The following is a 22,957-nucleotide window of genomic DNA, read 5'->3' as shown; positions in this document are numbered from 1 at the left end:
TTTAGTGTCTTTACAAGAAGACACACCAGAGTCTGTTTTCCACTGGATATTTTTTCCTGAATTGTCAAAGTTTATTTGGCCATAGAGTTGAGAGTCCATATCTGGACTCTCTACTCTGTTCCATTGGTCTATGTGTCTGTTTTTGTGCCAGTACCATGCTGTCTTGGTGATCACAGCATTGTAGTAAAGTTTGAAATCAGGTAACGTGATGCCCCCAGCTTTGTTTTTCTTTTTCAACATTTCCTTAGTGATTTGGAGTCTTCTGTTTGCATTCAAATATTAAGATTGTTCCAGCATTTTGAAAAATGCTGGTGGAATTTTGATCAGGGTGGCATTGAAAGTATAGATTGCTCTGGCATACAGACATTTTAACAATGTTTATTCTTCCAATCCGTGAGCATGGAATGCTTTTCCATCTTTTTGTGTCTTCTTCAGTTTCTTTCATGAGTGTTCTGTAGTTCCTCAAGTACAGATCCTTTACCTCTTTGGTTAGGTTTATTCCAAGGTATCTTATGGTATAGAAGAATGAAACTCAACCACTCTTACATCATACACAAATATAAACTCGAAATGGATGAAAGACCTCAATGTGAAGCAGGAATCTATCAAAATTCTAGAGGAGACCATAGGCAGTAACTTCTTCAACATTGGCCACAGCAACTTCTTTCAAGACGTGTCTCCACAGGCAAAGGAAAAAAAAAAGCAAAATGAACTTGTGGGACTTCATTAAGATAAAAAGTTCTGCACAACAAAGGAAACAATCAACAAGACAGAACGGCAACACATGGAATGGGAGAAGATATTCATAAATGACATTATGGAAAAAGGGCTGATATCCAAGATCTATAAAGAACTCCTCAAATTCAACACCCAAAAAGCAGATAATCATGTCAGAAAATGGGCAGAAGGTATGAACAGACACGTCTCCAAAGAAGACTTAGAAATGGCTAACAAACACATGAAAACATATTCATCATCATTAGCCATCAGGGAAATTCAAATCCAAATCACATTGAGTTACTGGCTTACAACAGTTAGAATGGCAAAGATGAACAAGGCAGTTAACAAGTGTTGGAGAGGCTGTGGAGAAAGGGGAACCCTCTTACACTGTTGGTGGGAATACAAGTTGGTGCAGCCACTTTGGAAAAGATTGTGTAAATTCCTTAAGAAATTAAAAATAGAGCTACCCTCTGACCCTGCAATTGTGCTACTGGGTATTTACCCCAAAGCTACAGATGTAGTGAAATGAAGGACCTTTTGTACCCCAATGTTCATAGAAGCAATATCCACAATTGCAAAACTATGGAAAGAACCAAGATGCCCTTCAACAGACAAATGGATAAAGAAGATGTCATATATACAATGGAATATTATGCAGCCATCAGAAAGGATGAATACCCAACTTTTGTATCTACATGGATGGGACCAAAGGAGGTTATGCTGAGTGAAATTGGTTAAACAGAGAAAGTCAATTATATGGTTTCACTTACTTGTGGAGCATAAGAAATAACATGGAGGACATTAAGAGAAGGAAAGGAAAAGTGAATTGGGGTAAATCGGAGGGGGAGATGAAGCATGAGAGACTGTGGACTCTGAGAAATAAGCTAAGGGTTTTGGAGGGAGGGGAGTGGGGGTATGGTTGAGCCTGGTTGTGGGTATTGAGGAGGGCACATATTGCATGGAGCACTGGGTGTGGTGCATAAACAATGAATCTTAGAACACTGAAAAAAAGAAAAGGGAAAAAAAAAAGACACCAGAGAACTCTCACTGCATACACACACTGAGGAAAGATATTGTGAGAATCCAGCAAGAGAGAAGCCAACTACACCTTAGGAAGAGACCTCTTAGCAGGGGGCTGAATTTGCTGGTACCAATGATCATGGACTTCTGGCCTCCAGATCTGTGAGAAAATAAATTAATATTATTTTAAGCAACTCAGCCTATAGTTTGTTATAGCAGTCCTAGAAGGCTAACACATGCACATATAGTTATACTGCTTTTGGGACACTTTCTAGGAAGTCATGGCTAATAAATTTATGGATTATAGTTTTTACCATACCTGTCTTTGAAAACCAGGTATATTCTGATAAAAGGAAAGAAAGGAATCTGCTGCCAGCAAAAATACTTTTAGCATATTTACAGGGAGATTGTGAGAAGGAACACATGCTTGCTTTCTTTTCTAGAAGTGTGCCCCACTAAAATCTCTTCCCAGATACAGGATTAGAATGGATTGAAAATCTTTTACTTATAATTTTTATTTCACTGTTTACACATTTCTTTTATTCTGTTTAAGATATGTTTGTTATGTGTTTGTTATCAGAACCTATAAAATAATACTTTTTAAAATAGTTGTATAGTTGGCTTATTATATGAAAACATTTAATTTTATAGAATTTTTAACATTGATAGACATCTCAAGTATTTGTTAACAAACTGCAACATGTTTTATATTTAACTATATTTGACTAGTTAATTGTTTAAACATATTTATGCTCTTTCTCTCATCTTCATGGCCCTTTTTGATTTTGGGTTCAGCCATATGACTTGCTTTAGTCAATAGAATGGTCAGAGGTAGCTGTTTGCCAATTCCCAGCCCAGAACCTGGGAAATCCTGCATGTTTTTGCTTGCTTTCTGGAGCTTCTGTTATCAGCCTGGAAGGAATATGGCCAGACTAACACTCTGGATTCAGGAAAAGAGGGTGAGGTATTGTGAAGCAAAGCCAGAGTTCTGTTGCTGGATCTAGGCTACATCAAAACCCTCAGATGTATGAGTAAGCCTTGTTTAATCAGTAGAGCTGCTCAGATGAATTCAGTCTAGACCAGTTAACAAATGGATGAGAGTAAATTATTCTTGTTTCATTAGAAATTTCTTTATTCTTACTTATTTTTATTAAGCACCAGCTTAATAATACATAAAATTCAAATCATCTTTCAATAACCCATTCTTCCCTCCCCCATACAAATTCTTAATAAAGAGCTCTTTGAGTGAAGACATGCTCTCTTCTCTCTTCTGTGTAAAACTTTATCAAATAAGGGCAAAGAACCGTGTATATCTTGCTGTAAAATGCTGTCCACACCTGTGGAAAGTATCTGCCCAGGCTCTTTTCACTGTCCAGGTCCTGAAAGTCTCTTTTTCATGAGCTGTCTCTTTACAAAATAAGTCCACCACTTGCTATGTTTATCATTCTGAGGGTCAAAAATGTTGTCACAAATCTCTGTCCAGTTTCTTGTCTCAACTGCTGTAAGTAGGCCCCTATCACCCTACCTTCCTGTTTGTTTGCTGGGGTGGCATAGATTGCATGAAGTTGAAAACCCGGCTCTCCAGGAATGGGAAAATTACTGATTCCTAGTGCATACATTTCTTTTTCACCTTGGTTTTTGGAATTGAACTTTTGGAGATTCTTTAGACACTCAACAAAAGTGTAGAGAATTATATATATCAAGGTTCTATTAGCTTCATTCTTAATCTTACAGTTTTTGAATAAGACATTGGCCTTGAAGTAATAGATGGCTTCATCCACAATGCCTATATCTTTTGTCTCTTTAGGGATGGGTCCTTTGAACTGACTTCTGATAGGCAGCAGTGCCATGTTTCTAATGATTTGGTGTCAGAGTCCATGAGAGAAGAGTGGTAAGCTGGGATCTTGGTGGTGCCCAGGTTTCAAGCAAGACAAGGAAATTAGGGTTCGAGCCTGGCGCTTTCAGTCTGGTGGCTGGGGCTAAATTTTTCATGTTTTAAGTGACTGAATTTTAGAATGGTTTGTTATAGAGTATTTTGTGGTAGTGGCTACAAAATGTATGCCTAGATGAGGGATATATTTTTAGAACTTAGAATGTTGGGACAATGAATATTTCCTTCATTCAGTACATTATAGATTTCATTCTTTATTGATATTCTTGATATATGTTTCATGATAAAACTAAGTCAGTATGTGTCTCCATTTATAGTTCCCACATTTGGAAATTTATCCAAACATGACACCATCCTGAAAACATTAATCTTACTAGTCTGTTCTTACTTTATTTGTTAATTGCATCTTTCTATATATATTATAGACATGGATATCTTATTTTTACAGAAGCATGGAAGTTCAAGATTATATAGTCTACTGTGTAGAATACTGAAGTCAAATATATGAGCTCTGTCTCTACTGAATACTCTTCTTTATAGAAAAGTTCTAGGTGTGTATACCTTCCTGAAAAGAATTTGGTACGTTCTGTGTGCCCCCTTATTGCTATATGGAGCTTTAGGATTCTCTACAGTAGAACACAAAACTTAAATTCTACAAATAGTTAAATTATTGATGATGGCTTTTGGTCAGTGTTAAGTACTCTGGAAGTGAACTACATTTGCTAAACTTCTTTCTTTACCCAAGAAAATATCTGTCTTCTCAGATTATTTATGCACATGGCAGTGTACAAAATCAGAAATATAGTTGTGTTTTAGATACTTACCAGAGAGTAAACTGTGGACCCAAGAGCTGCTCAATAGCTATAACCACATTGAAAAGAACTTTATTTGCTTAAGCATAGCTGATCCACCTATATCTCTAGACATTGTAAGTACCTGTCAAGAGTTTCAGAGAGTTGTGTTTATGTGGATCACACTGGTTTCCTACCTAGTTCCTTGTTACTGAATTGTTTGGTGAGTTGTCATCATCCTATTCTAAGAGATATTAGAAGAAACTTCTCTGTGAAGGTCACTGTACTTATTTTGAGTTGTTGATATTGTTTAGTATATAATAGGGCCCTCTCTTTGAAATCTCACAGTAAATTTTTTTTTTCATTCCTACTTGTGCAACCATATTTTTCTTTGTCTCAAATTTTCACATTTTAAATTCTTTGGTATTGTATGCTACCTGTATTTTTGAAAGCTACTCTGAGATTTATAATTACATAGCAAGGTATAAAATGTGGATGTAAATAAAAACCTGGTTGAAGTGTGATTAAAGTGAGACAAACATCAGGATGTACTTTCTATATGATATTAAATTATGAGACAGAGATGGATTCTTCCACACACTTCATTCCTCTGCATAGCTATTAATTTAACTGCCTATTCTTTTTGGCACTAGGTTAATAAAAACAAATGTGTAGAACTGCTACCTGATTCTCTTTTCCTCTTTGGAATATAAAGGAGAAACTATGGTCCAGAGAACAGTTGCAGAATGATAGTCACAAAATCTGTCAAGCCTCCCCACTGATTCATGACATGTTGTGGCCCTTAATACACTAAAAATTATATAATGCACCCAGATTTTTATTGGGTAGAAAAAGAGGAAACATCTTGCAAAGAGCCATTACTCTTGTATGGCAATTCAAATGGTTGTCTTTTTTTTTGTTAGACTCAAATTGTCTATGCAGATGCCCCAAGTCAGTATTTCCAAATCATGCAGGTATCACATATACCTCATAAGGTGAAAATAGCCAATGATTAAAAGTTTAAAAAATAAAAATAGATGTAAATGTTTTTAATTATCTCTATAAATGCAAAAACGTTCCATTTTTCTCTGTACAGAAATCTTTATGTGATTTGAACTATATAAGATTTTGAGGTCATTCTTTGGCTCAGCATAACCTGCCCAAATTATCTAAGTAGATTTTTATTTTTAAGAAACAAACAAAAGAAAAAATACAGTAGTTAAAGAATATTTATTTGTTTTGGAACACACACAAATATGTTTTTAAGGCATGCCTAAATATTACTCAGATTCTGTGGTATTTATATTTTTGCTTTTATACACTGCATAGTATTTGTCTTTGTTATTGGATTTTTACTTCACTATGCTTTTTAAACACTACGTAAGTTATTGTATTCACTAAATCATCACAGTGCATTCTTTTTATTATGAAATTATCAAATTAGAATAAATAAAACAAGATTAGCCTTACAGGATAGGTCATAATATCAGATGTTAAATTTGAATATTGGGATGCCTGGGTGGCTCATTTAGTTAAGCGTCTGCCTTTAGCTCTGGTCATGATCCCAGGGTCCTGGGATTGAGTCCCACAGGGCCTTGCTTGGTGGGGAGCCTGCTTCTCCCTCTGTCTGCTGCACCCCCCTTGCTTGTGCTCACTCTCTCTGGCCAATAAATAAATAAAATCTTTAAAAAAAAGAAGTTTGGACATTATCCCATTGGTCTGAAGAGGAAATACTGCTCAGGGCAAGTTGATCTCACTGTGTGTTTGAGAGTGGTTGAGGGAGAATAATCAGAATGATTACTGAGTATGAAGTGCCCAGGACCAATGGTATCATAGGACAGTATTCTAAATGATCAAATGTTGACTTTCAAAAAGTGAGGATATGGTAATTGTTGTAATTTCCAGTTTGAAACTTCCATTTAACAATATTGTGATGTTGTATATTTCCCGAAAAATAAGTGACGACTTAATATTTGCTTGTTACTTAGCCCATAGCTCTCAACAGAAGCATCACTTCCCCAGAGCAGTCTTCCTTGATAACCTCATCACCCTCCTGGTCTAAGTCGAAAATTTATTTAGACCTCCTGGTCTAAAATTTATTTACTTTTTACTGTACTTTCAAAGAACCATGTTCCTTCCCTTTGTTGTAATTAAATGCTCACTTGTACATTTATTTGATTATTTGATGGTAAGTCCTTTTCTAAAGGTTTCATCACTAGAATCTGTACAATGCGAGGACTAAATAAATGATGCTTAACTTTGTGAACAACGAAAAGTGATTATTGTTGGGTTCAAAAAGGTTACTTTCTCTTCTATCAGAACATATTTTTTTCTTCAGAATTCTGGCCTAATGGTGGGTGCATGATTGTTTCTTATTTTAAGACACGTATGTTACTACATATTTTCTTTCATATATATAGCATATATTATATTTTAGAAAGAAATTTTCTATTATCATTAATATGGCGGATTAGGGATTGGAAATTACCTTCTTGTTGTGAGACATTTCTGTTTTATCTTTATGTCTTCTGAACTGAGGGAACTGGCAGGTTTTGTCAGCTGTGTTTGAAATGCAGACATCTTTGGAAGTTAGAGGGAAGAATTTTTTTTTCCTGACTAGGAATATAAAGACAGTAGTTCCTTATAGGCAAAACCGGACAGGTTTTAAAATCTTTAAAAGATAAGAGTTTCTTAATTTTGAGGTTCCTCAGTTATGACAAAGATTCTTAGGTATGTAACAAAGACTCCTACCTTAGCCTGCCTCTGCATTATCCCATGGAACTTGGAAGAGCAGGAGTAACCAAAGTGGATGTGAGCTAATGTTGTTTGCTATGGCATAAATAATAAAGTAAGTCCATCTGGACATCTCTCTTTTCCAGGGTGTCTTGCAGAAGTAAATGCCAATGTCCTTTGGATGAAGGCCCACTAATCATAGACCTGAGAGAATTCCTGCAAATAACTGGCTAAGGAAAAGGAATAGCTGACCATGAGAGAATCAAAAACAAAATAAAAACACAAGAAAGAGGAAATAATCTGCAAAAACTTCAACTGTTGGAGCTATCAGGCATATATTATTGAATTATAATACCTAGTATATTTGAAAGAAGACAAGCTTGAAAAGATATTCAGAATACAGGAAGCTATAAAAAAGGACCAACAGATTTGAAAAATAACCAAAAAGAATATCTGGAATAAAAGACAGAACAATTGAAAATAAAACTGAATGACTTAATGGATGCATTTAGCAGTTAATTAGATGAACAATAGGAAAATTAGTGGACTACAAGATTGAAGAGAAGAAATTCTCTAGAATATACAATAGAGGTAATAAGAAAAGAAAACCATAAAAGAGAGATATAAAAGCCATGGAGTATTAACATAAGAAATTTCAACATATGTCTAATTGGAGTTCCAAAGAGAGGAAATAGAAATTGGAATATAAACAATATTGTAATACATAATGTTTGGGATATTTTTGGAAATAAAAACACCAATCCTCAAATTTTAGGAGTAACAATTAGTAAGTAACAACTTCTCAGTATTAACAGTAGAAACAGCAGAAGCCAAAGAGCATATATGTTAATTGTGTTAAAAGAAAATAAGGGCTAACCTAGAATTCTATACTAAGTGAAAGCAAATATCTAGAATTAGGGTTAAAAAAAAAAGACATCTTAAATCAGCAAAAATATTCCCACCAGTAGATCTTTATAAAGAGAAAATCTGAAAGATATATTTCAGGCAGAAGTGATACCAAGTGATACATGGTGAGAGGGATGAATAATGAAAGAAGTGGTAAATATGTAGTAAATCTAAGTGAACTTAAATCTTTTAAAAGCAAATATTGTTTTGTGAGGTTTAAAGGCACAAGATAGAATTAAAACAAAAAACAATAATGTATAAATGAGGAAGAATAGTAATTGGTGTTCTCATAGGCTCAAAGAAGAGAATAAATATACTGGTTAATTTTCAACGTTGATCTGTTATATATGTGTGTTGTAATTTCTAGACTAATTTTAAGAGAATAGAATAGGGAGCATACAGTCCAATGTAGTAAAGGGAAAAAAAATAGATTTTGAGAAAAAATACCTACTCAACCAATGACCAAAAGGCAATAATGGAGAGAACGAAGAACAAAGAAGAAATAAAATTGAAGTGAGAAATTAGATGGCAGATATAGACCCAAATATATCTGTAATTAAATTAAATGTGAATGGAATAAATGTTCCATGTGAAAGCTTAAAAAAATCTGGCTTCATAAAAATATGAATTTTAATTAAATACTATTTAAAAGATCATATCTAAAGTATCAGAAATGAGAAAATTGAAAGTAAAAAGGTGAAAAATAGGGGCATCTGGGTGGCTCAGTTAGCATTTGCCTTTGGCTCAGGTCATAATCCCGGGGTCCTGGGATTGAGCCCCACATGGGGTTCTTGCTCAGCAGGGATTCTACTCCCAACCTCTTCTGTCCCCTCCCCCATGCTCTCTCTCTCTCTCTTTCAAGTAAATAAATAAAATCTTAAAGAAAAAAGGTGAAAATAATACAGTGCTATTTGGTGTGACTATATTAATATGACCCAAAATAAATTTAAAGTAAAAATCATTACTAGACATAAAGAAGGTCATGTTATAAGGAGAAAAAAATAATTAAGAATATATAAAAAATTTTGACTTATGGATCTTACAACAGTCTCAACAATTTTGATTGACAGAACCAACAATACCTTGTAAAATGTTTTGGAGTCATGGCATCTAAATGAAAATCCATCTTTTATTTATAATATTATATATTGAAACTTCCAGATATTTTCAGAAGTTTATGATAAACATCATTTATCTTATAGCTAGAAAATATGTTGAAAATGGCTATTTAATTTTCAAATGTCTATTATTTATAGATGTCAACCACAAAATTATCTGATAAAGTTTGATTAAAATTATAACCATATTTGTCACAGAGATTTAGTTTGTAGTTTTTCTTTGCTATTGCTGAAATGATTGATCATGTCTTGCTCTGGTACTCTTAGTCTGAACTAATTCTTTTTATACTGTATTCCTTTTCAGTTTGGTATAAATATTTGTTTTTTCTTATTGTGTTGCATAGAGAAGCATTTGTTTAATAATTAGAGTCTGTGGATTAAGTATTGTGATAATAGATTGAAATTTAGATTTGGCTTTTTTTTTTTTACAAGCACTTTAGTTTTGGCAGTCTTTGTGATTTGAGGTGAGACCTCCCAGGACTTTGGCAACTGGATTTAGAAAAGGAAGGGACTAGAAGAAAAGATTGGTTAAGTCCTTGTTAAGTAACAATAGTAATAATAATGTTAATGCTAACAATAATCATTATAACTACTGCTACTCTAACTTCTATGCCTCTTCGTAATGCTACTGTATATTGTATTCATCATGTTTTAAAGATTATTGGTGGGGTACCTGGGTGGCTCAGTGGGTTAAATAAAGCCTCTGCCTTCAACTCAGGTCATGATCTCAGGGTCCTGAGATTGAGCCCCACATCAGGCTCTCTGCTCAGCAGGGAGCCTGCTTCCTCCTCTCTCATTGCCTGCCTCTCTGCATACTTGTGATTTCTGTCTGTCAAATAAATAAATAAAATCTTTTAAAAAAAGGTAAAGATTATTGGTTTGTAAACATTTTGAACATATTCTAGATACTGTGTCCTTACTAGTTATATACATTGAAAATACAAAATTCCTTTGGGTAGACTGTCTCTTGTGGGGCAATTTGTTAAAGGAAACATTGATTTTATTATAATAAGTTTTGTTATTATTTTCTTTTAATTATTTAAAAAAGATTTATTTATTTATTTGTTAGAGGGAGTGTGTATATGAGAGTGGAGAGGGGTAAGGGAAAAAATATTCAAGCATACTCCACACTGAGCATGAAGCCTGAAGTAGATAGAGCTCAGTCTCAGGACCCATGAGATCATGACCTAAGCTGAAACCAAGAGTAGGCCACTTAACTGACTGAGCTACCAAGGTCACCTATTTTGTTTTAGAATTTGTGTTTTTGTGCCTTGTTAAAAGAAACTATGTGAGATTTCTTTCTCTTTACTTAATACTTATTTTATAAAATTTCTATTTAGTATTTATGTTCTTTAATATAGTCTTGCACTTTTCTATGGAATGTACCATATATAGTCCAGAGTTCTTGTAATTTAAGCTTCTTAGTTTATAAATCTTTTAAATTATGTATTCTTTCCTTTTTTTCCCCCCTCTAATTTATTGGAACTCCCATTGTTTTAAAATATTGATCCCTGTTATCTGGCAATCTTGTTGAAGTCTTATATTAATTCTAATTCTTGTCTTTATATTATCTTGTGTTTATTATATAGATGATATCATCTATACATAATAGCACTCTTTACAATTTTTTTCAACTTTACATCTCTTGTTGCTTTTTAAATTTTCTTTTTTTTAATTTGGATAAGACCTCATTATATAATGTGTTAAAACAATGGCCCTAATTAATATCTTTGTCTTTTTTAATGGAAATGTTTCTAACAAATCACTGTGAAGGATGAGGTTTTCTGAGGGTTTTGTAAGTCCTAAGACCTTTCTGTTATACCATACTGCCTTAAAAGATTGTATCTTTACATTTTTGAGAGAAAATAGAATTAATCATTTATGGTAGGAAAGTCAATGATGCTCTTTGGAAATATGAGAAAATGTATGAATTTTCTCTACAGGAATAAAATGGACTTTTGACATCAACAGAAGTACTTTGTGTACAATTTTAGGGGCTCATGGGTCTGTTAAATATCCTTTAATCACTCAAAGTTAAGATTCTTTGGAATAAAATAAATTTATTCATTAAAATATTTAAGAAATTTTATTGACTACCCTTTATATGGTGATGACTAAAATGCACTGGGTGTGTAAAAGAGAACACTGAAACCCATAAGCTCTAGATACTCATGATATAAAACATAAATTAATGTAGATGCTAAAATACGGTAAATGAGACTTTTGAGGAGAATATATGAATTCTTAGCTCAGTGACTTCTTTCTTTGAGTGTTTTAGTAAAAGTGCATAATCAAATTTCAGATACTGTCTTGTTACAGTTTAGAAGTTCCTGATATGAATAAACATTAGGCTGGGCAAATGAGAATGAGTTCATGTGATAATAAATGATTATATTCTATTCAGCCTCTCTACTCCCATTACTTTTTTCTTTTCTAAATTGCACTATATATCATCATATTACACTGGTACATACTTAAGAGGCTTTATTTTGGTTCAGCCAACATATTGGCACTCAGTTTTTTATTAGCAGTTTTGCAAAAATGTCTTTAGGTCATTTTTCTCAAAAGGAATAAAGAATCCCTTTGGCTTTTTTGGGAGAAGCTTTGTCGGCCTTTGCCTTCTAAAACGTTGTTGACAACTTGAAAATAAATAAATGCATAAAATGCTTTGGTTGAACTGATTGTAGTGATGGACAAGGCACCTTCTCGAGGGAAGTATGGCCGCAGGCTTGCTGCACTGAGGATGGATTTAAAGTCTGGAACTTTATCTTACCTGCGGTGCTTGTTGCCTCTTGGCATGAAGAGCAGATGATTATTTTCACTGGACCTCTCAGCTGCTTCTCAGGCCTCCTGCACGTTTTACCAGTTTATATAAACTCAGAGGAGGCATTCTGCCTGTGGCTGGATTAACCTCAGTTTTTCCTGGATCTTTAAAAGGAAGAAGTCAAATTGGTCCAAGCCTTCTTGGGTGTATTTCTATTCCATCAGTCTTTTAAAATGAAATTGCTTACACCTGTTTCTAGAGAGGTTTCAGGAGGGAATTTTCATTTCAAATGATTAATACATGCAGTGGCTTCCTCACTAACAGCTAATGCTAAAAATAATACATAGAAATATTCTTCTAAACTAAGTTTACAACATGTTTTGGGGCGAAACATAAGTAAATTTGCATATGGATTGTGACTATCAGCTCACACTTAAATTTTTATATGTGTAAGAAGCTAAAAGATTTGGGGAAAGAACAACTACTATACAGTATAATAAAAACACTCAGTACATCTATTACTACAGAAACTTAGGATAGCTCATCAACTGACTAATCCTCGTATATGATCTTGGATATAGCTATGTTATATGCCAATCAGTTTCTTACCTAGGATTTGTAAAATTAACTAGCTAAAAGATTTGGGGAAAGAACAACTATCATACAGTATAATAAAAACACTCAGTACATCTGTTACTACAGAAACTTAGGATAGCTCATCAACTGACTAATCCTCTGTATATGATCTTGGATATAACTATGTTATATGTCAATCAGTTTCTTACCTAGGATTTGTAAAATTAACTATCAGTTAATTAAATTAAATTAAATCCATTCCATAGTTTAGTTCTGAGTTATTCCTTTAATGTTTAATGTTCACATAAACTGTTGGATCATTAGTTCATGCCCAGTCTTGAAGTTGATCTAAGACTTGAAGCCTTGATTTTTTGTTTCATGAATACTTACTTGACTGAACTCTTTCCTCTTACAGTGTGAGTGAGTGTAACATATTCTTTATTGCTAAAGTTATCCGTTGTGCTTGGCTTTTTAATTTACTTTCTTAAACTTTTTAACCAAGGACTATTTCAATTCCATTGAGCATACTTTATCACACTTTTTCAGATGATTACATTTTCTCTTTGAAGTTTTTAAAAAATTTTTATGAAACTTGAGAATATTTTCCATCTAGTTTTAGCTTACTAAACATGATATTGAGGTCATACAATCATACAAGAATCATTCTCTGTATGAATGATTTCTTTATAAATGTATCATGCTTCTAAATGTCAAGTAGAAATGATCCAATATGAGTCATCTTCATTTATCTTATTGATCATTGGTATATGTGACTTATTTAGAATTAAGCATATTCATATAAATTATTATATCTTAGAGAATATTTATTACAAATTACCTGTCATAACCACCCTTCCCTCCATCCTCCAGATGTTGTTACTCTTCATTAAGTGGTGAGATGGAGTAAGAAGCATCATGTTGAGCCTGCTGTTTATATAGGAGGGTAGGAAGAGATGAGTTTTTGCCGTATACTTCTGCATATGCTATTTTCATTATATGTAAATTGACCTGATTTACAATGAATAGTACTGAAGTTACTGATTTCAAATTAACCATTATTCCTAATATAATTTAATTATGATGCTGTGACTTGTAAAAATGTCTTATGACTTCTCAAGTATTTTCTTTTTCTTATTTTATTCTCATCAAGTAGATGATGAGTAAATGATGTTCATATGTATTTATTAAGTAATGTGGTGAAGATGAAAAAATAGTTTTTCTGAAACCCATCTGGCCATCTTTCAGTTACATTGTTGTTAAATATATTTTAGAGTTTCACTGAAATTAAGTGAAATCATTACCTGTATTTAGAGCTTCATTTGTTTAAATCAGACATTTCTATACCATCTTTATTTTTTTAAATTTGATTTTATTTTTTCAGTGTCTGTACCATCTTTAACATAGACTTTAGCTGATTAGTACAGAGGATCCAAAATTCTTGACAGCAGCGCGGCTCTAACCAAGAGATGCCTTTTGTTTGTCTCATGTACCGTTTTATATTTAAAAATGGGAAATTTATATACAAATCTGGATTCCCAGCTTCTCTTGAAAAGTGAGAATATTGGGTAACAAAGATTTTTATGTCTCTTTGTGGAAATTATCAAATAGTGCTAAAGAGTTGCTGTCTCCTTGATAGAAGATACTGTTTTCAGTAATTCAGTCCTTTGTGTCTTCCTGACATTGATGCAGTGTTAGCTGTAGAACTAAGAACAAAATATGATTACACTGTATTATCAGAATTCGTACATGAGACTCACTTTCCTCCTTTGTGTTATAAGCCTGACTACCATAGGCAGTTGATTTGTGACACCTGCTTACATCACTTACTCCTACTTTTGGTTTGTTTATATTGAGTTCTTATTTAAACTTCTCATCATTTGTACATCTCTTCAATAATAGTGTTCCTAGGGGCGCTTGGGTGGCTCATTGTGTTAAAGCCTCTGCCTTCGGCTCACGTAATGAACCCAGGGTCCTGGGATCAAGCCCCACATCGGGCTCTCTGCTAAGCGGGGAGCCTGCTTCCTCCTCTCTCTCTGCCTGCCTCTCTGCCTGATTGTGATCTCTGTCTGTGAAATACATAAATCTTAAAAAAAAATCTTAAAAATCTTTAAAAAAAATAATAGTGTTCCTATCTGGAGAATCAGATAGGATTGCCTTATGAATGTCCTCTTCATCCTGCAAAATATTTCTCAGAGACTTTTAATCTCAGCTTCACAGTGAAAAGTCTTACATTTATATACCTAGATTTCTTTCTCTTTACTTTTTTGGTGTTTAGGCTTCTGTATCTCACTTTCTGTTGCACATCTCCATTTGGGATAGTGTAGATAGCTCTTATTAAACTGATTTTTTTTCATACAGTTTTCCAGATATGATTTTCCTTCTATATTTCTGAATGCAGAGTATGGTAACATCATACTGTAGCCACTAAAAAATAGAAACACTGAAGTTTTCTGTCTCTCATTCTTTTTCTCAGTTCCTAAGAGCTAAAAAATAGGCAGTATTATTTGACCTCTCGAATTGACCATTGACTTAAAAGATACTTATCATCTATGTATGTACTAGAAATGTACAATGCATACAATTAAAATGAGAAAATTATCCTGCCTTACATATGTTCCTAATTAGACCTATGGATAGGAAAGTACAACTTCATGTGATATGAAAAATGTTAGACTTATGCAGAAGATGTTACAGGACTCAGAAGAGTGCCTTGTAGGGCATCCCGAGGGAGACTGGTATGGGAAATAGTGATGTTGATTTAACTCAATGCTGCTTCAGTAGAATTAGTCAATGATGACCTTGAGCAGTGGGAATTCCATGTAAAGAGCATAGCCTGATGAAATAGAAGGGATGGTAGATGTAGGAAAATTTATAAGCAGCATGGTTTGCTTGAGGATAAAGTGTACAAAGATGTGTAGTAGATAAGTTGGAGAAACAGGTAGAGATTACATTATGAAAGGTCTTGCATAGGGGCACTGGGTGGCTGAGTTGTTAAGTGTCTGCTTTCAGCCCATGTCATGATCCCAGAGACTTGGGATAGAGCCCCACATTGGGCTCCCTCCTCTGATGGAAGCCTGTTTCTCCCTCACCCACTCCCCCTGCATGTGTTCCCTCTCTTGCTGTGTCTCTCTCTGTCAAAGTAATAAAATCTTAAAAAAAAAAAAAGGCCTTGAATAACATAGGAAGAACTCAGATGATATTCTCAGAAGATGTGAAAAAAAAATATGGGCAAAGGTGTAGAGTCAGAGATGCAGTTTAGTAAGAATATGGTTGAGTGTTTTTATTTGGTACAAAGCTTGAATGGACAAGTCCAATTAGGGAGATAAAGCATTAGTTATGGGATCAAAGTGATGTGTAATAAAATGGTTATAATAAAGAAATAGAAGATTTGATTGGATAAATATTTAGAAGGTAAAATATATATTATATAAACATCATTCAAGATATCTTTGGGAAGTTATGACTATGATTTTTTTTAATCTCTTGACATGCTAAAATAATTCTCAGTGTATTTTTCCTCTTCATATATCCACTGTTTTGTTAATAAAGAAAATACATGGATATATGCATGCATATATAAGAGTGAAAGGAAGTCAGGCATTTCACCAAGAAGCCGAATCCTGCATTTTACATTTAAGAAACATGTTTTCTTTTAGACTGTCATAGGGAAGAATCATTTTACTGTCTCAGTTTACAAATAGCACTTACTTGTAAGAGAGTGATTCATACGTCAGAAATGTTCCTAGCAATGACTGTTGCAATTCTTCAGCAATCAACTAACAAGCATATAAGATTTGTCAAATGGAATGCTAAAGCACAATTTTAAATTGTGAGGTAGTGTTCTTATAAAGCCAGTATGATAAATGACTTTTTCTCATTAGTTTTAAGAAGTTTTATTTTTGTTTTAAAGATTTTCTTTATTTGAGAGAGCAAGAAAGCAGAGAGAGAGGGAGAGAACAAGAGCATAAGCTCATGGGAGACTGGGGTGGGGTGCTGAAGGAGAAGCAGACTTGCAGCTGAGCAGAGAGCCCGATGTGGGGCTCCATCCCAGGACCTTGGGATTATGACCTGAAGGTAGATGAGCTGAAAGTAGATGCTTAACTGACTGAGCCACTATGGAACCCCTAGTTTTGAAGTTTTAGACCTTTAATTAGTTTAATTCTCCCTCTCTAACATATGCGAGGAAGCTCTCTGGATTTACTTTTATAACTTATATTTTACATGTTATACAATAAATCCACATTTACTGCAGAACACTTTTGAAAATATGCATAAGATAATGAGGCAAAAGTAAAGTCTTTTATACTCCCACTACCCAAAAACCAATCCTCTTAAAATTAGGAATATACAGTTCCATTGTTCATAGATACACACGTATACAAATACACACACACACACACACACACACACGTATGTATATATGTATAGAGGGAGAGAGACAGAAAAAGGCAAGAAGGACACTTTTGTTATCTATAATTTTCTTATTTATAACCACACTGCTTGACTATTTTATAGTTTATAAAATCCTGCATTTTTTGTTGAATAGCTGTTTTTAATATTTTACTATTGTCAATAATATACCAATATATATTCCTGTAGCTAACATTTTCGCTATATTTGTCATTATTTCCCTGGGATTAATTTCTAGTGTAAAGTATAATCATTAGGCAAAACATCTTTTAACCTTTTAAAATATATTTTGATACATATTGCCAAGTACATCAATTGATTTATTTTTCCAAGTTGCTCTCTTGGAAAATTGCACTGTCACCAACAGTGAGGGAGACTGTTGTTTTCCACAAACACTTCAGATTTTGATACTAGCATAGGAATATTTTCAAAAACATTTAAATTACATTGATTTAAGTAACCTAAGAAGTTAAAAACTTATGTTTATTCAGTGTTTAAAATTTCTCTAGTAATATCCTTTATATATTTTTAAAATCATGATTTTTGTCTGTTCCTTACAGATTTATATAAAGCCTTAAGTTAAAAAGATACCATTACATTTTGTTCAGTTTTCTCTAGTCAGTTATTTGTCTTTTTTTTTTTTCAGAGATTTTATTTTTTTGTCAGAGAGAGGGAGTACAAGCAGGGAGTGTCAGGCAGAGGGAGAAGCAGGCTCCCCTTCCCTCCCCCCACCTTGTGCGTGCTTACTCTCTCTCTCTCAAATAAATAAATAAATAAAATCTTAAAAAAAAAAAAAACCTTAAATACTGATAGGAAAGATCTCAGAAAGATTATATACATTCCCATGTTTATTTTAGGATTTATTCAGGAGAGCCAAAATTTAGACACGCCATTAATGTTCATCTATGGACATTAATGGATAAAGAAAATGTGGTGTGTACATACAATGGGATGTTATTCAGCCTTAAAAAAAAAAGAAGGGAATTCTGCCATTTGCAGCAACGTGGGTAAACCTAGAGGACAGTCTACTAAGTGAAATAAGCCATTTCAGAAGGATAGAGAGTGCATGATACCATTTATATGAGGCATCTAGAATAGTTGAACTCAGAACCAGAGACTAGGATGGTGGTTGCTAGGAGATGGGGGACGAGGATACAGGAAGTTAAAAATCAAAAAGCACCAAGTTTCAATTATATAAGATATGACATAGACATCTAATATGCAAGATTATATTTATAATTAATAATACTATATTGTATGCTTAAAATTTGCCAAGGGGATAGATATTATATTGTGTTCTTATCACAAAAAATAAAATGGAGGGCAGCAGGAAGCTTTTGAAGATGATGGATATGTTTATGGCATAGATTGTGGTGATGGTTTTATGGGTGTATGCTTATAACTGATCAAGTCATATACATTAACTATGTACAGCTTTTTGTACATCAGCCATACTTCAGCAATGTGATTGTAAAAAAGTCTTTCAACCTTATTACTAGATAAGGGCACAGCTGTGTCAATAAGTGACCAAAGAGGGGTAAAGACAATGAAATATTCAATAACTGAGATTAACAGACAATAAGCTGGAAAAGTTAGACTTATTGGCCCCGTGTTTCCCTGTTGCAGACTGATTATTTACTTTCAAAAAAAAATTCAAATCAATACTGTGATTTTCTCCACTTTTTGTGTCACTCTGCCTCTCTTTCTTTCTTTTATTGCTCTCGAAAGATTTTCTCATTTGAGGGCCCCAAAGATCAGCTCTGATAAGCTATATTGCCTTGGTGTCTTTTCTTGTCACTTTTGACACTGATTGACCCTATCTAGCTCAGGGAAGTGGTAATACACTACTTTAGTCTTACTCTTTTCCTTGCTTCTTTTCTGACAAAAGAGAAGATTATGACCCTCTTGATAAAAGTTGAACAAGTGTCTGTGTGGGCAAAATATGAAAACTAGCAGAAAATGTCTCTTTTCACACATTTTCAAGTTCTTCCTCTTTTTTTTTTTTTTTTAAAGATTTTATTTATTTGACACAGAGAGAAATCACAAGTAGGCAGAGAGGCAGGCAGAGAGAGAGAGAGGAGGAAGCAGGCTCCCCGTGGAGCAGAGATCCCGACGTGGGGCTCAATCCCAGGACCCTGGGATCATGACCCGAGCTGAAGGCAGAGGCTTTAACCCACTGAGCCACCCAGGCACCCAAGTTCTTCCTCTTTTAAGAGTCATGTGATTAAATGCATGAATTTTATTCTCCAGCACATAGAAACTTCATGGTCGTTAGTCCTCATTGTGTCCTCAGAGATATTTATATATGAATTTCCAGGAAATTTAATCTGGTTCATATGACTAAATGAATCTGATAAAAATGGACTGTTGCTTCATAATACTAATAGCCTTAGAATATCAGGGGAATTTAAGAATATATAGAGAATAATTCTTATAGGACACTTAATTGGCCTAGTGTATTTTGTAATAAACTATGTTGTTTGGCAAGTTTTTGAATGACATGACTTTAGAATTCTTTTTATTGATCAGTTGCCAAAATTGAGAGAGTTTATCAAAGTAACGTAGATTTAGTGAGTCCAAGTTGGTCAAGGGGAGAGGCACAATAGACAACCATTATCATGGTAGTTTTAGTACGCTTTGGTCTGCCTTCCTGTCTTTTCCAGTCCTTCCTTTTCTCCATCTTTACTCCGTTAGGTCTTTGCCTTTGAGTGACTCAACTGCCCTCCAAGACTCTGGGTCATTGGTGACTGACTGTTTCTCTGAAATTCAGTTATTAAATGGTTTCATGGTTCCTGAGTGACTTGCTTATGGTAACAACAAAGTCATGGTTTCTTGTTGGGCATTCTTTCCTTCATTGACTGAGTTACTTCACTTTCACTGTAAAATACGTTCCAAAAATCTCCGGTTTTTCTCTTCCAAGCATGTGCACACATACATGCACACACACATATGCAATGACTTCTGTTTAACTTAGCCTCTTATTCTGTGCTTTCCCTTCAGTGATATCTATGAATTTATATTTCTTTCTTTTTTGTTTTAAAAGAATAAAGCAGAACTCTCCTTTTCAGAATTATTCACAGTATGTAATTTGAATTCTTTTGATATTTTTAAATTAAATTGGTTTGAAAAGTATAAGAAATGGGAGAAATTTTAACTAGCTCCATCTGTGCATAAAGATGAATGAATATATTAAATTTCAGGAAAAAAATTATCACCATACCTAAGACCTTGGAATAATAATCAAAAAGAGAACTATCTTCAGTTCATTTGAAAAAAAAGAGAGAAAGAATTCACACCAACCCTAAGTTATTTCTGTCATTTAAAGATTGATAAGTTTTAAAACCTGAAAATGTTAATACCATTCAGTTCTTATCAAAATAAGAATATAGAACAGTTCTTAATTTGACATTGTACTTCTAGAAGTTGGTTGTTCAGTGATTTAGGACTCTGCCATTTGCATATTGATTTCATTTGTTTCTAAGATATCTTCGTTTTGTCAAAAAGAGTATAAAATTAATTATATTGATTTAATATCATGTCTTATTAGTTACATATTTTGATTTTTCTCTTTTAAATACCATTTCATCTTGACTAAATATTTCATCTATTTTGGCGTGTATAATGTGAAGCCTTTTTACCAATAAATAATTAATATTATGGAGCTTTAGCTTATAATGTAATAATTTTCTTCATCTAAAATGTGATGAACTGCTCTGCATTCTTCAGCTGTACACATGAGGGCAAGGATATGTCAGTAGTTGACCCATTGCCAAAAATGTCCTTGATATGGATGGATCAACCTCTTTCTCTTTCTCTCAAAATCCCTCTCTCTCCCTCTCTCAAGATATCTTATCTTGATTTACTTTGTTATTGTTTTAAATGGTACTTAAAACCTTCTAACATTGTATGTTCTTTACTTATTCATATTTATTTTTATTTACTGCTTTTCCTGGTTTAATTTTTTGGGAGGCAAGGCACAATTATGGAAATTGTTTAAACCTTGCAACTCAATTTATATTAATTTTGTCATCATTAAAATGATCTAAATAGCAACAATTTGGGATGCCTGGGTGCTCAGTTGGTTAAGCTACTGCCTTCGGCTCAGGTCATGATCCCAGGGTTTTGGGATCGAGTCCCACATTGGGCTCTCTGCTCAGCGGGGAGTCTTTTCTCTCTGCCTCTGTCTGCTACTGTGCCTGCTTGTGCTCTCTCTCTCTGACAAATAAAAAAAATTTTTAAAAAAGAAATAGCAAAAATTTTATGACATCAGAACAACTAAGAATGAAAACGCAGATGGGAGAGAAAACCTTGTGTAAATTGATACAAAAATCTACTTAAAATCAGCAAAACAAATTAGAATATGGAAATTACTTAGATGAATCAAGCTAGAAAAAAATGAATGGGAGGCAGAGGAACAGAAATTAGCTCATCTTATAAAATATGTATTTAAGAAAAAAAGATTATGTTGAGCATAATGTATTAGGTATATTCATCATGACTGCCCACAATATTCATAAATGTACTATATCCCAAATTCCTATAAACTATAATGGAGTTATATTTCTATATATTATTATTATTCCTATAAATAATGTTATTATTGCTTTTATTATTAAGTTTTTATTATTATATTATTATTATTAAGTTTTATTATTAATAAGTCATTATTCCTATAAATAATGGAGCTCAAAGAAGTTACTTTTTCAAAAATGTACTCTATATAGTCTCTAACTCTAGAAGGAGTGATTTGAAGAGAGAAATATTAAACTATTTTACTGGTATGGACCGTGTTTGATAGGTCCCAAAATAACTTCACTACACAAGTTAAATAGGCAGAAAAGACTTTATTCATGAGTTTTGCAATAGGAGAGAGAGATTGAACCGAATTGTTCTGTAAGAAAAAATGAGAGTTTTTAAGAATGCTTGGGTCCACTAGAAAAGTACTATAGGGGGTACCTGGGTGGTTCAGTCAGTTGAGCACCTGCCTTTGGCTCAGCTCGTGATGCCAGGGTTCTGGGATCGAGTCCCGAATCAGGCTCCCTGGTCAGTGGGAAGCCTGTTTCTCCCACTCCCCCTGCTTGTGTTCCCACTCTCACTGTGTCTCTCTCTGTCAAATAAATAAATAAAATCTTAAAAAAAAAAAAAAGTACTATAGGGCTTTAGGGAGAAGGCTGGCAGTGTGATTACATGGAGTCTGCTCCTTGTTGCTCTGGAAGTTAGACTCCTGTCCTCCCAGAAACTGGTTGATAGGGGCTCCATCTTTCTTGAGGTTTACATTTTTAGGGATTGGCTCCCAGGGCCTTGAGAAAGATATTCCGGGTTGTAAAACTGACAAGAGTCTAAGAAGATTTATATCTCAAAGGAGCTGAGAAATAATTTACAGTTTTAAGTTTTCTAAAATAAATATTCTAAGGAAAGAGAGGTCAGGGGCCTATCTTCAGAAGGAAACTTGAAAGTTTAATCCAGCTCAGAGGAATCAGGCCATCTCAGATAAAAGAAACTGCTCAGATCTTTACAATAATCTATCCTTTTTTTTTTCTTTTTTTTCTTGTAGTGACAATTGTTTGCAATCCAGAAGAAACTGTTCTTTTGCTCTGGCTCATTATAGAGATGTACAGGTAAGCCTGATTCCAGTGTAAGAATTATATTCAAGGGAATTTTACTTTTTCCTGATATTCAGAGTCATAGAAAATGAGCATGCCTGGTCTGAGTGCTCAAAACATTAAAAATCTTGATATAATTCTGTAACACAAAATACTAACAATGAAGAAAACTATTTATGGTAGAATTTTGTGATAGAATCTTACAGTAGAAGAAATACTCATATGAATATTATTTGTTAGATATCAACATTATGTTTGTTATATCTAAATAATTGGGAATTATTAAAAATAGTCAACATAAAAAAATACCTGAGGAACTTGTTTACCTTGTGTTCATAGCTGGATATTAGGAATAACTCTGAATATATTTTCTTCAAGTGAATAAAAACAAACCAATACAGAAATCTGTAATCTAGTATATCCTC

At 33.7% G+C, this 22,957-nt stretch overlaps 1 pseudogene; it reads right to left on the bottom strand.

Moving 5' to 3' along the window:
* Window positions 1–3,105: 3,105 nt before the first annotated feature.
* The window catches only part of LOC122905323, a 70,995-nt pseudogene continuing 51,143 nt past the window's right edge, over window positions 3,106–22,957 (bottom strand).

This window comes from Neovison vison, chromosome 4, assembly GCF_020171115.1.
Source record: "Neovison vison isolate M4711 chromosome 4, ASM_NN_V1, whole genome shotgun sequence".
Lineage (NCBI taxonomy): Eukaryota > Metazoa > Chordata > Mammalia > Carnivora > Mustelidae > Neogale > Neogale vison.
Note: the sequence above shows the minus strand (reverse complement) of the source record. Positions and strands in the feature narration are given on the sequence as shown.